Source organism: Apis cerana, linkage group LG9 (genome assembly GCF_029169275.1).
Source record: "Apis cerana isolate GH-2021 linkage group LG9, AcerK_1.0, whole genome shotgun sequence".
Lineage (NCBI taxonomy): Eukaryota > Metazoa > Arthropoda > Insecta > Hymenoptera > Apidae > Apis > Apis cerana.
This window is the reverse complement of record NC_083860.1, coordinates 6,675,842-6,690,337: the sequence shown is the minus strand read 5'-3', so window position 1 is coordinate 6,690,337 and position 14,496 is coordinate 6,675,842. Positions and strand designations below refer to the sequence as shown.

Sequence of the window (14,496 nt, the reverse complement as noted above, 5' to 3'; positions counted from 1 at the left end):
ATATAGTAAAATTACAAAGAAAATTTTATAATGTAATGTAGCTACTTTCGATTGAAGATTTGAATATTTTGTTTCAATATATTATTATATATTTATAGTATATATTATTAAATATCTTTAAATACTTTATTATATAAAGCATTTTCTCATGATAATTAATTAAAATATTATTCGAAATAAAAAAAATATTGATATACATGAACGTATTTTCATTCATTCTTATGTGCAATTATATTTTAATAAAAATTAATATTAATAATAATTAATGCATTACAATTAACAGCCAGTAAAAATGTTTTATGATAAGAAATTTTTCTACCATATAATTCAAGAAAATAACCTAATTATTTTTTTTCTTAATTTCAATCTTAAGATAAAATAGAACAATAACTAGTATTCTATTACACTAACAGGTGTCTCTGGGGGCTACATTGATGAAATCATTCTTCCAATATTCAGGATTTCATCAGGAACAAGTATGTGCAATTTTCATTTTCTTATTATATTATTATCAAATATAAATTTGAAGTTATTTTAAATTTTTATTTATAATAAATTTCAAATTATTTTACTGAACATGGTATCACATGATAAAATCTATTGTATTATTTATATACGTATATGTATAATTATATATATACTACTATCATTTACCATTTATAAATTTAAATTTTTTCAAGAAATAATAATAGTATAAAAATTAATGATACAAAGATTCATACAATTCTATTATAATAATTAAATAATAATATTGATTTTTATATAGTAATAACAAAACTGGCCACAAGATTGTTAAAGATAACCAATAAATTTTCAATATCAATTTTAATTCATAGCCTAACGTTACAATAAAACCAATAAATAATGCATTTAATCGTTAATCTTGCATTAATTTGTACATTTTGATAAAATTAACATATTTGATTCAAAGATTGATCAAAATTTATGGATTCTTATAAGCGATAATACATATATACATCATCCACGCGTTCATGATTAGAGGAAAAGGGAAAATAAAAAAAAGCTAGGTGGTCGTAACCGCAGAACGATGCTTTGTGACGTAAGAGTCCCGGATTCGCGGTCGCTATATTTAGGATGCCCGGGCCCCGGTCCGTTTTTAGTCGGAAACAGGTGGACATCCAAGCTGTTTGAAGACAGCATAGCCGACGAGTTTGACTTTGACCGATTTTCACGAACCCTCTATTGGAATGGGCTTCTTTATGCCCGCGACGACGATAATGACCCATTAAACAGCGGTTATCCTTGAATCCATGGGATTCCATGGGATCCAGAAGATCAATTTGATCGAATTTGTTTGTTATTTCACGGGATATAATTGATTGTTTGAAAATTGATTATTTTATAGAAATTTTTATGCGATTTGGAATTATTTTTAACGATATTCTTTTATCTTAAGCACAAAACTAATTCCTCTCAAAACTTCTTCAAATCTTGTCTATCATGTATTAAAGTTTCTCTTACTTTTCGTTTTTATTTTTGACGAGAAAAGAAATTCGAGGAAGAAAAACTTTGTTCGGATAATTATCAACAACTTTTCTACGAGGAATTAAATAAAATTCACAAATTTATCAAATTCGATTTGTTGTTAATTTATGAGTAACTCGAATTAATTCGTTATTTTTTTACTCGTTATTTTTCGAATAAGATTTATCCGACACTCGGTGGGCACGCGTGTAATCTAGATGACTGCCAAAAATAGCCACGGTGCGGTCAAGCAAATAATCCGGGGCGTAGGTCCAAAAATTGAAAATACGTGGCCGGTGTGACTTTTCATTTGCTGGCTTAGAATCGCGTTATGTTCTCACCCAGCTGAGTTCCACTTCCGTGCGTCATCGCGTATGCGTTATACGTTAAATGGCGGCCATTAGGAATTGAATAACACGAGACATTTGCCAGACTACCGGCCAGACACGTGGATGAATCTCGATGACAGCTGATAGCGTTAGGTGCCCCCGACACCTGTTATCTGTTGTTTCATTGTCGTCTGCCAGCTCGATCAATCGGAACACGTATCACAATTGAACAATTGTTCAAGGCTTGGCTTTGATCTGGCGGATTCTTTGGATAAGTCGACCGCGATTGATTGGGAATGTTTCGTATTTCGGGTTGGATTTAGAGAGATTAATTTTATTCGTAGGTTTTATTTTAAATATAGAATTCGGTATTAAAATTATAAATTTAGATCGGAAGAGATGAAACGATCGTAAAAATGTTAGTAATATAATTTAAAGATTATATAAATTATTTAAACGAAACATCGTGCTTTAAAAATGTCAATCTTTCATCGAACGAATGTTTTACGATTTAATCTTAAGCGCGTTTTGTATTGTGAATAATTGTATTGTGTAAATTTAGGTTGGAAAAAATTGAATAGAGAATCGATCACAAAAGTGTCAATAAATATTAAAATGTTAATTATTGTTAATAGGGAAAAAAATTTTTTTGATTTTTAATCTTATATTATCTACCAATTTTATTTTTGTGCTAAAAATTTGTTAAAGAACGAATTTTCCAAGTAAGTTTTTTCTTCTGTATGGTTTCGCGTGACTCGTTAAAAGGTGCACGAGAACGTATCAGGATCTGAGGAAACTTTAGCACGTCGGCCTTCAATGTTGAAACTTTAACTATTAAGCGGAGACAGTCAGCTTGACACATTGCGGTGAAACGTGAGAAGCGGTTTCTCCCAGAAAATATTAAACGTTTGGTTACATCAAAAGTTTCCTTTGACGTTGCTCGAATAGACGATCAGAGAATAGAAACTTTTTGGAAATCAATAACGTTAACATATATTATTTTTGAATTTTTATTTAAATAATTTTTAATTTGCGTGATATTTAGAAAATAGATGTATAGAAATCTAATAAAGAGGTTTGGACATCCAACAAGCAAATACCATTATCGTACCAAATGTATCTCAATGCAAATTGAATTCTTGAATAGAAATAGTCACAAATGTAAGACAAGGTCAAGTAGATTATTGACTGTTTATTAATATTGAATCTACTTATAAATAAATAATAAATGTTCTATATTTTCTTTTTTCCAAACAAATAAAAAAATCACATTTAAAAAAAAGACTGAATTTCACATGAAAGCAATACTGAATCTACTTATTACGTAATTGATATATTTAAAAATATTCAAATTAAAATTATATACTATTTTTTTTAAATAACAAATATTTATTATCTCATCAATATTAAGCTACATTCCATTTGTTCTAAGTTTAAACTCTAATATTTTTAATTATAATTAGATTATTATAATTTTAAAAAATTTAGCACGAATTTAAATCTTGGCAAATATGACAAGGAAATTGAAATGTTGATGACAGAGATGTCAGTATGATTGTTTTGATTCAAAGTTTTGTCACTAGAAAGTTGCTTTTTTTCGGCGTTATATTTAGCTGGATTGGCCGAAAGTAGTGACGCCTTAATTCGGTCAGACGCGTAGTTTAGCTTGTCAAACAGCGCGAGGCGCCTCTTGGCACTTGTGACGTATTCTATGATATTAAGAGAATGAGCAATCTGGAGCGTGTCATTTTGATCGTTTGTAATTTTATATTCGTCTTCTTAAAATCTAGACTTCATCAAGATGATGCACGATTTTTTTTTCAATCTCAAGATTTAAAAAATTTCCAGTAACTGAGTATAAATAATTTTCTACAAAATATTCAACGATTTCTTCAACAATTATTTTCTAAATATATGCTAACCTTACAATTCATAAAATTTCTATTAACTTACATAGCGAATAAATTTATCCTATTATTAAATCCAATAGTAATTTTATTGTTCAATTATCTTCTCAAAAATATCATTAACAGAAATATTTCAAAGATTTATTAATTTTTTATTAATGTACGAGGAACAAATGAAAATTAGATCAGCCAACCATATTCGGTTAGCAGAAAATGTTTTGGGTGAGAAAAAAAAATTATAGAAATAGAATTATAATAAGCTACATAATTTAAAAAATATAAATATATACGTTTACTATTCGCTAAATTTTGTGCCTTCATTGTATAACATAAATACATATATGTACGTGTAAAAAAAAAGTATTTCACGTTTAAACCGCAGAAAGAGAGCGGCTATAACAGACTCGTCGGACTTGGCGGCATCCCGTGGATATTTTTATCTCGACAGGCATGCCGCGTAGCGTTACGTAACTGCCAAACAAATCGCTGCCAATTATTATAAACAATTCGTTCGATTGTGTGATTGGCACACACGTATACACACGCGTACCAACCCATCGTGTATCTTCAGTAAGTTTGTACTATCTTTCGAGAAGCACGCGGCAAGGAACGGCTGGTCTGCCTTGAATTGGTATGCGATAGAAGCGAAACCGAGACGCGAGTCGCGCCAACTATTACAAACGCGCTTCCACGAAATTAGAACTTCGATTCGGAACCGTGGTTATGTATTATTCGATCGATCGATCGTTGAACGCACTGAGACACTTATATCTTGAAACTTTTTGTATAATTTTATAATAAGTTTATAGGTTATGGTAACCTTTTGACGATAACCATTTTTCTCCCTATATTCTATAATAATTATTTGTGTTATCGTACCTCTTTTTATTTTAGATTTCGTTTGATAATGAGATAATACATTATATGTTAATCAATCGTGCCACGCTGAAGAACGGATGTTATAATGTATCACGCGCAATCGGTAATACTGTCATGCATGTATTATCATGGTAAAAAACATAGGGCGTAAACAGCAAGGGATATATCTTTTCTTTCCATAAATGAGACTGTAACGATTATTTTTTTATATTTTAAATTAATCCAATTTTTGTTAATTGTAATTACTTTATTAATCGATTAAGTGAAATAATAATACTTGAATCGTTTTCGTCTTAAAGGATTACTATAAGAGATCATCTTCTCACAATGCAATTCTTATTCGCATCGTTAGTAACATTAATCCTAATTAGTCCTAAAAAAAAAAAAAAAATGCACACAAGGGTGAAACAATCAAAACAAGTAATACAATAAAAAAAATCTGTCTAGGTTAATGGAAGAGCAAATTCCTACTAAATATACGCAGAGGACAAGCGTAGGCGTAGCCATGTCCAGTCAGGTGTTCTCTTTTCCTTTTTTTTTTTCCCCCTCTTTTTCACTGGCGCACACATGGAGAACGGAATAATACCGCGAACGTGAATCCTTAATCTTCCCTTTGAAGGAATCGTTCCTCTTGGTATCGTCCGCGATTCGGCCTCAAAGAGCGTCGCACTCACGGTTATCTATCTCTTTCCCGTTTTTACGTGATGATTTGTTTCTCTTTTTCTCTCTCTTTCTTGAAGTAATCGAGCGTTGCGCGATTCCCACGGTCGAATCAAAAAAACTTTTCTCGATCGTTCTCGTTTTTTTCTTTTTTAACAAGTAAAGAATAGAATAAAAATAGAATAGAGAAAAAGAAGAAGAAGAAAAAGAATCAATTGAGCAAAGAAACTGTCGTATGTCGACCGGTTGTTCGGTGGTCGATTGGAAATTAACCCTTTTACCTAAGTATTTCGGACGACCGTTCGGTTCGGGGATTGGACCTTAGACTGGGCGGCTGCCGCCAAAAATGTGGACTAGTATACCGAGCGTCGGTACGGTGGCGCCGACCTGTCGGCGAGTTTCCGCGACTCGCCACGCGACATTTATGGCACAACCCCCGCCAATGTGACGCGATTGGTCGATCAGTCCGCGTGTATCTTCGTCTTCTTCGCCTGACCACTGCGCCTTTCCTCTACTTGTTTCTACCTCGGTTGGCGTTTCCTCACGGTCGCCTTACGCCCACGCTTTTCTGTTTTTCTTTCTTTCTTTCTCTTTTTTTTTTTCTTGTAAATATCTGCGTGTCATTAGGAACGTATTTTTATTGGATATCGAAGAAGTTATCTTTTTATTTATTGAAATTTTAGGATTAGATACTTTCTTGGTTAAGTTCTTTTTAGATAATAAATAATTCTATAATCTTATTGATAAACGATTCAAATAAGATCATAGAAATAAAAGATCCTATTATTAATGGAAAAAAATTTCATGTTATATATAGTAATAATTGTTTTAAATGTTATAATAATTTATTTCAAAATACTTATATTATTAAGTTTCGAACAATTAGTTATGATATTTGATAATTTGAAATTGGTAGATTAGAGAAACATAAATGGTGGTATCTATATAGAGATTTATTTTAATGATTTAACTGCTATATTTTCTCATAGATAGGTATGTAGCAATATATGCATTAGTGATAGATTATTATTAATGATAAGTGAATGACGAGAATTTATGAGAAAATATTTAAATGCATAATTTGTGTACAATTGAAGTTGTCAGATATCGATGATTCGAGAATACTTTTGAACTTTCATTCAGGAAGTAGTTTGTTTCTATCATTGTTCCGCGTAATACTTTCAAATTTAAGCACGTGGAACATAAAATATTTTGAGATTAATACGTGTTAACTATAAAGTAAAGTAAAAGAACGCACGTGGATCTTGAGTCTTCTATTAATATTCGTTGGCGCTAGTGTGCTACTTGATTCATGGTTATTTAAAATAAATTTCAATAGACAATTTTTATAAAAGTTGAAAAATTGCAAAACCACAATTCTTATTTATTTTATATAGTACATGTTAAATATATTAGCACTATTTTAGATGAAAATGAAAAATTAAAAAATAATAAATAATAATATCATATATTAAATATAGTACATTTAATGATAATAAAAATTATAATAGAAAAATATAGTAATTCTTTTAATACAAATATAAAATGTTTTTTCATTAAAAGAATAATATTCGTAATTTAACATTTTAGATAATAAAATAAAATGTATAATAATATAACACAATTCACATTCCTATCCACCAAAAATAAGATAATTATAATTTGTAAATAATTATATTTGCAACAGAGAATCAACATTAATAACATTGTATAGAAAATAACATTCATAGTAATAGATCATAAGACATTGATTTGTAAATAATCGTCTGAGCATTTGATCATGAGTCACTATCTAATTACACATTATGCGACGTGATAAATCATTAATACTTCATTACCATATTAGGAAAAAGTTCTAGTCAAATAGTCCATCAGGATGAATCATTAACAAAATAATAATGTAAAAAAAAGGAAAGAAATAAAATAATAAGATTACATTATTGAATACTATTAATTAAATATAATTTCATATCAAAATGGTATCAGAAGTTAGAAATTTTTGTCACTTCTTATTTAATTCACTCTTTCTTAATAAAAATTCATCAGAATATATTCATGAAAATAGAAAAGAAATCTTTACTAAACTCTCACAAAAGTATCGAAATCGATAGATATTTGATAATGATAATTTTGCAATACATCATTTTATCATTTGATAAGTTTCGTATTTCGAGAATTGGCGGATGTTTAGCTATTCTTTATTGCTCTCGAGTTAAGCAGCCATATTAAACGCACAGTCATATCTAAATGCTGACAAACGTCAGGCTAAATTGACATTGGCAATATCCGATACTTGAATCCTTGAGATGAGGCAAACCTTCTCCAAGGTTGCATGCGTATATTCGTTGCGAAAATATCATTGCACGTGCACGTTGTACGAAATATTCATTTCAGAATATAATTTTCACACATTTTTCACACCATTTTCACAATTTTCCCACGTGTATATTCTTTTGGATAGAAATGCATAAAGCTCACGCTTGACATATTTTTATTCGGTTTTCTTGGTTCTCGTTGCTCGCTTGTTGGTTGGTTTCAAATGTCACACGAGGATGGCGATTATTTGAAGCGTTATGTATGAAAATTGTTTTTTATTAAATCTATTATTTAAGAAATGCAAAGTACAGAACGAATCGTTTAAAACTTAAAATAACTTTTTAATGGTACGAGATAATAGGCAAGAAAAAAATTAATATTAATTCCAAAGAAAAAAATATTTATTTCTCAAAATAATATATTTTAAAAATTTTTGAAGTAAATATTGAAATTAAATAAAATGAGTTAAGAATTTGAAATTTGTTTAATAATTTATGAAGAGGTTATTCTTGTATTTTATCTTTTCGTTTTTTTTTTCGGAATAAGATTTCGTAAATATTTAGTTTGTTCGATAAATGACACAATGGATCGTTCTTATGTTTTGTAACACTGATCTCAACTATTCGGTTAAATGCAACAATTATTTTAAGCGAGATAGAGAGAGAAAATCTTAAAGGGATTCATTTCGCTATTATAAATTAAATTACGAGAATAAAAAAAAGAAGAAAAATTATAACAGAGATAAATATAAATAGAATATATAATAAATATAATTTAATGAAAATTTAATTTCATAAATTTTGAAAAGCAAAATCATTTATGGAAAGAAATTTCATTTCGCGCAATCATCTTAACACGTTTCGATCTAATTTGCAACTCGAATTCGATGAAGGAATGACAACAAGATTAATTACGTATCGTTTTATCTCGTTTTCGATGTTATCCACAACTCTCTTAAGGAGAAAGAATCTCCTTAATCCTACTTAAAATTAATGGCCCACCATTATTGAGAATTTATCAAGTCGAAAACGTAATTGATTAATGGATATAACCTCGACATCGGTGCAAATACATCTGTTTAAAAACATCCGAATGACGTCGGTTGATCTTTAAATCGTACGTCACTGGAAACGAAAATATAATGACATGATGAACGCGATGACGCGACTGGAGCACATTCTCGCCACTTAATATACGAATAATGGAATTTCCTAGTATTTAAAACTTAGACGTATCTTAATTTCGTTATAAGATGATTCAATTTAAAAAATTGATACTCGATTTTTACGATTCTGAAGAACAGAAGAATTGAACATGATGAGCGGATGTTAAAAACGTTTTATGATTCAGAAAATTACTCAATTTTTACTAAATTAAGCGATCTTTGCGATTTGAAGTGTTATTTTAGAAATTTTTTCTTTTAGTAAATTATTTTAGTAATTATTACGATTAACAAATTTGATTTTTAATTTTTATCTAGATTATTAAATATTAAAGAAAAAAGCATCTTGAAATTTGGAGTATTAAGATTCTTCTATCAAACATACAATTTTCCAAAAAATTTTTATTTCCTAATTTCTTAATTTTTCAACGTATAAAAGATTCATTTCGGCCAATAAATAATCCTTAGAACACTTTATCTTTTGAAGTAAATAGCTGTCTTCCATTATTCCTCTAGATAATTATTATATTTAAATTTATTTTGTCTGAAAAAAGAAAAAAAATAAGGAGAAAAGAATATTAAAACATGTTGTACAGAGGCGAGCTGATAGGCAGCTCGTAAGAAGGACGGAAGAAAGGTGATCTTTCAGATTTGGCACTCTTCGGTCATTCTCGACGACCTCCTAGCACGTATATACCGGGTGTTCTAAATGCAACTCTATTTTCGTTCCCTGTACCGTTCGACCCAGCGATACGGATCGGGATGAGGCGTATTTATTTTCAATTCGGCCACGGCCAGACTCGAGTGGTGTTGATAGACCCCCATGACGCGTTTTATACAGTCACAGTCATTCGAATCGGTCCACTATCTCTTTCCAATTTCTCTTCCCATTTCTGCGCAAAGAAGATTTATTACCCTGTTATTGTATTATGTTATTTAAAAAAAGAAAAAAATTCACTCGATGGTATTACGTAATATTTACAATACCCATCGAAAAATTATATTAATTTAAATTTCTGTTTTTCGTTGCATTTATTTTCGTTTAAAACATTAATTAACGCGTTATTGTTCTTAAATTATTGTGATTAAATGAATAAATGGTATCGTGAGATATTTATAAAGATATCCATCGAGAAATTATATTAATTTAAATTTCAGTTAGACATTTGTTGTTGTTTTTTTTTTCGAAAGATTAATTATATTTCATATTAATTTTATTCTCCCTCTCTCGCTCTCTCTCTCTCTCTCTCTCTCTCTCTCTCTCTCTCTCTCTCTCTCTCTCTCCCTCTCTCGCTCTCTCTCTCTCTCTCTCTCTCTCTCTCTCTCTCTCTCGATATTTTCGGATGATGACCGTGTTCGAAACTTCCTTTCTCTTTCACGAGAGGTGCAACAACCTCTAATTAGATCGAAATTAAACGAAGATAAGTTCTGCTGAGCTCATCTCGAAGTAAACTGCAGTAGACATTCTAATCGTAAGTTGCACAAGAGGACGTATATTTCCTGTTGGCACAGTAATAGTACACATTGGTTACACGGTAATGGAAGAAGGACGATTGCGAAAGTTTCGATCTAGAGAATTGTAACAGTACAGTTTGTACACAACGATATTACGTAGTGATCAATTTCTTAAAATTATTTGATTATTATTATTTTTAAAATTCGTTAAGACATATATTATATTCGTGATGGAAACTAAATATTTATATTTTTTCGTTCGGCGAAAAAATATTTATAATTATGTAATAAAAAAAATTGACCAATTCGACATTTTTATTAACTAAAACGAAATGGAAGTTTTATATTTTTTACTTCCGATTTCCTTAGCTTTTATCAGTTAAAACCGCGATTGCGGTTAAATCTTTTTGAAAAATAACGAAGAGAAGAGAAAAAGAGATTAAAAGATAATAAAGGATGATTGCAAAATTAATTAGAACTATAAAAATAAATGGTTCAAAGAATAGTACTTACAAAAAACTTACAAAAATGTAATTTTTCAACAATTTTGGAGGAAAAAATTGTTTTATTTTAATATATGATATAATTCTAAATTGATTCAATTCTTTTCAAGTTCTAAATTTTTTTTAAATCGATCAATAATAATTTTTCGTGCAAAAAGCAAGCAAACCCATAAACGTTACAGCCTAATTCTCAGCGTTTGACCTAATTCCCTGCTCACGTTTCAAATTTAGACGTCTACGTTTCGCAGCACCCACATCCTTGTCATCATGTACAGGGTGAAACATTTTGTTCGACTTGTTCATGTCTCGAGGCTTCCATTAAAATATTTTCTTCTTTATAATTTTCTTGTTCTTCGAACGAGTTCATTTTTCATATTTTCACGCATTTAAAATAATTTTTACGTATCCATTTTTAATTTTTTTATTGTTACAAGTAAGATTTTTGAACTTTTGACTATTTCCTAGAAATGCTTAATAAGACATATATAATAATAATAAACAATAATAATAGATAATGGTACACAACAGTGATAACAAAAAAAATTTACAGAAGATAAATGAAAAGGCTAATATGTACTACAAAAAACAATAATTTTTACCTCATAATAAGTTTTGATAGAGAAAATGTATCTGATTACATTTATGGTATTTCTAATTAAATAATTTGTAATTGACAGAATATGTAAATTGTACTGATAAATAAAAATTTTTATATTTCATTTTTTTATTTTTTTTTTTCAACTTTTTTAATTAATATTCAGATACAAAAAAACATACTTCAAAATCTATATAAAGATAACATTGAAACATTTCATTTTTAATTAATCTAATACCAAAATTAACATTAGATATAATATCGTTAGATTCATAAATTAGATTCATAAATTATCTTTTTCCAACTTTGTAATATAAAAGAATCACAATAAATTACAATATAAATTCTACGGAATTAAAGAAAATAATTCGATTATCAAGAAAATAATTAAATATTCACAATATAAGAACTCTTTTTGATTAAAATACTCGTCGATCTCTGTTCGAGAGATTAGTTAGATTAGTTAAAAAGCAATTGTCGAAAGAAAAGAAATACCAGAAACGACAAATATCCATTTGCATTCGATGTGGAGAAAATAATAGTTTTCACCTTCGTCGAAGATCAAGGCGTGATGATAAAAGTTAAAAATCGTATCTAAGGATATAGCGTGGGTGCATTCGAATTGCGAAACACGATGAATGAGACGGTTAGTTAAAATTGTACCTATGACGAAGATATTCGCATCGTGGAATCTTCGCTCGTGCACCGTGGCATAACAAACATCCGTGCATCGTGACCATACTCCGCCAACGCGTCTAATTTTACACGTGCCCCTATCCTGGAATCAATTCCAGTTATGGTAAATGATACAGATATTTCCGGAATTATTTCAGTCATCGGTGGATTATTCAAATGACGCAAGATACAAAGTGGAATCAAATTGTACGCTATACGTTGTATTCTATTTTTTGTAGAATGAATGTAGGTTCAGATCGGATGCTGAAAATTATAGGAAAACAATTTTTTATCGAGATTTATCTTTGCTTCAAATGAAATTATGAACCATTTGCTGTTAGTATAATATTTAATTATATTTAATAATATTTAGATATTAATATTTAGAAATATTCAACAACTACGAATCCAAATCAAATTGATTGATTCTCTTAACCTTTTGTATTTTATAATGATGATTCCAAGACTCGTGAAATTGGAGAAGAACATCATTTTGAGGATTATTTATTACTTATTCGTAAATTTTATTGTATCGAAAATTCAATATCTCTTCTTTGAAAATTCTATTTTTAACCGAACTTGATACGTAAAATTTTGTGCAAAATTAAATACTGATCTAGCATCTTTTGATTAAATCGTAAAACTAATGTTACTTTAAAATTAATGTTATTCTTTTCATTCAAATAGAAACAAGATAACATATATCTCGATATTTATATCTGTAAGCAATACATTATATTTAGATTACACAAGTACTTACCAATTCTACTCTTATAGATACATAGGCATTACCTGGTATATTTCTTTTCCAAATAAAAAAAAAAGTGAGATCATTTTATCAAATAATTCTTAGACCTAATTTAGACCTACAAAAAAAAATACATCTTCATTTAATATACCCTGACGACGAAAATACTTCGTGTCTCAACCCTTGTATTGTACCCAGACGTTGATTGCTTTCTTCGATCCTCCTGTTCTCCATCCACGGTTCGTTCTCCAAAAGGTGGAAAAGGTTTGGTCGGAGAAGGTCGAAATGGGCGAAAATCAATATAAGGCGCGGCGCTTAGCCCGTAAAGCTCGTCGGAGGACGCTGATCCCCGGCTAAATTGAAACTTATGAGTTTTCCAAGCTGCGAACCCTCGGGGGTTCCTCTTCTTGCCTTCTTGCCCGCCATTCTTCTTCGCCGTTAAGGAGACCTCGTCTCCTTGGTAACTGATACGCCTTATTAGCTGCTCTCCTCACCTTACGAGGCTCAGGAGGATCATGCGCCCACCGCCCCTCACTTTCTTGCGCAGTAACCTCGTCTTTTGCCCTCTGTGCCATCCTCGATACCTCCTCCTCTTTCATCACCCTTTACACGAATCCCTCCCTTCTCCTTCCCATCCGTCCTTCACATTCATTCAAACTCTACGCCTTTCCCCCTTTTTATTTTTTTTTTTATGGTTGAGTCTGTTGAGTCTGTTGTTTTGGAGTAAATGTTTGAGAGAGTAACGAAGAAAGAGACGTTTTTAACGTTTTAAATGCGTGAGTGTCATCTCTGAGATTTCCTCTTCTTACGAGTTCCTTCATCGTATTCGCTCAAATTCTATTCTTTCTTTTTACTTTTTTTTTCTACGCGTCGAGTTTTTCCTATTGTAAATGTTTTCTGGTATTGTATGCGTTTCACCTATTTCATGTACCAAAGGAAAAAGAAAATTGTAAAAATAATAATAATAATTATGTTATAAATAAATACAACGTGAGCACAAAATTTAATTACGTCTTTTGTATTCTGTTTAAGTTGAAACAATTGAGAGTTTTAGACGTTGAATTAAATAATATTAGGCTAGTTTTATAATAGAACTGAATGAAAGATTACCTCTTCGAATAATCACTTCAGAAAATCATTGATCCTGATAGAGGTGGACATTGAGAGATATTTAAGCGATTTGGGTGGGCTAACGGTCGGTTCATTCATGAAAATTTCGTGGCCACAAGCCATTCTAGAATTGTTGGACACCCCGTGGAACCCATGCCTCAATACAATGGACAATGCACGAAAGATACAAATATTTTGGGTAGACGCGATTTCACGCGACAACGCCTCCCTTCACCAACGTGTTCGCCGCCTGTTTCCCTTCGCCTCGTTTCTATTTCCTCGTGGTGTGGCCATCGCAGCTGAAAAAATTCACCTTTTAGAAAATTATCTTGCTCTTAATAGCCGGATTACATCGATCGATATTGCTTCGCGATCGTGATCACTCAAGAGAAGAATTATTCGCTTTTGGACCACGAAGAAACAAGTATTACAGGTAAGTGAAAATTTATCTGTAAAAAAAAAAAGAAGAAATTTTATATGTTCGTTTAAATTTATTCAAATCATAATGTTTTAAGATAATTTTTAGTAAAAACACGACTGTCATAATTATTTTACATTAAAAAATTGAGATTTCCAAGTTTCAAATATTAACATATTAATTATTATTTGTCATATAGAATATTTTTTTTTAGAAAAATTTAATTTATAAATTAAGTAGATACTCGTTGGATA

At 30.2% G+C, this 14,496-nt stretch overlaps 2 long non-coding RNA genes across 2 annotated transcripts in view; one reads left to right on the top strand and one right to left on the bottom strand.

Moving 5' to 3' along the window:
• The window catches only part of LOC114576831 (uncharacterized), a 187,376-nt gene that overhangs the window by 1,942 nt on the left and 170,938 nt on the right, over nucleotides 1-14,496 (top strand). The window contains exon 2 of the long non-coding RNA XR_009831118.1: nucleotides 414-476. This is a non-coding gene — a long non-coding RNA (uncharacterized LOC114576831). The remainder of the gene's footprint in view (nucleotides 1-413; nucleotides 477-14,496) is intronic.
• Nucleotides 11,592-13,617, bottom strand: LOC133666645 (uncharacterized). The gene is made up of 3 exons (XR_009831051.1): nucleotides 12,909-13,617; nucleotides 12,759-12,832; nucleotides 11,592-12,685 (listed from the first exon to the last, which is right to left on the bottom strand). It is a non-coding gene; the product is annotated as an uncharacterized LOC133666645 (long non-coding RNA).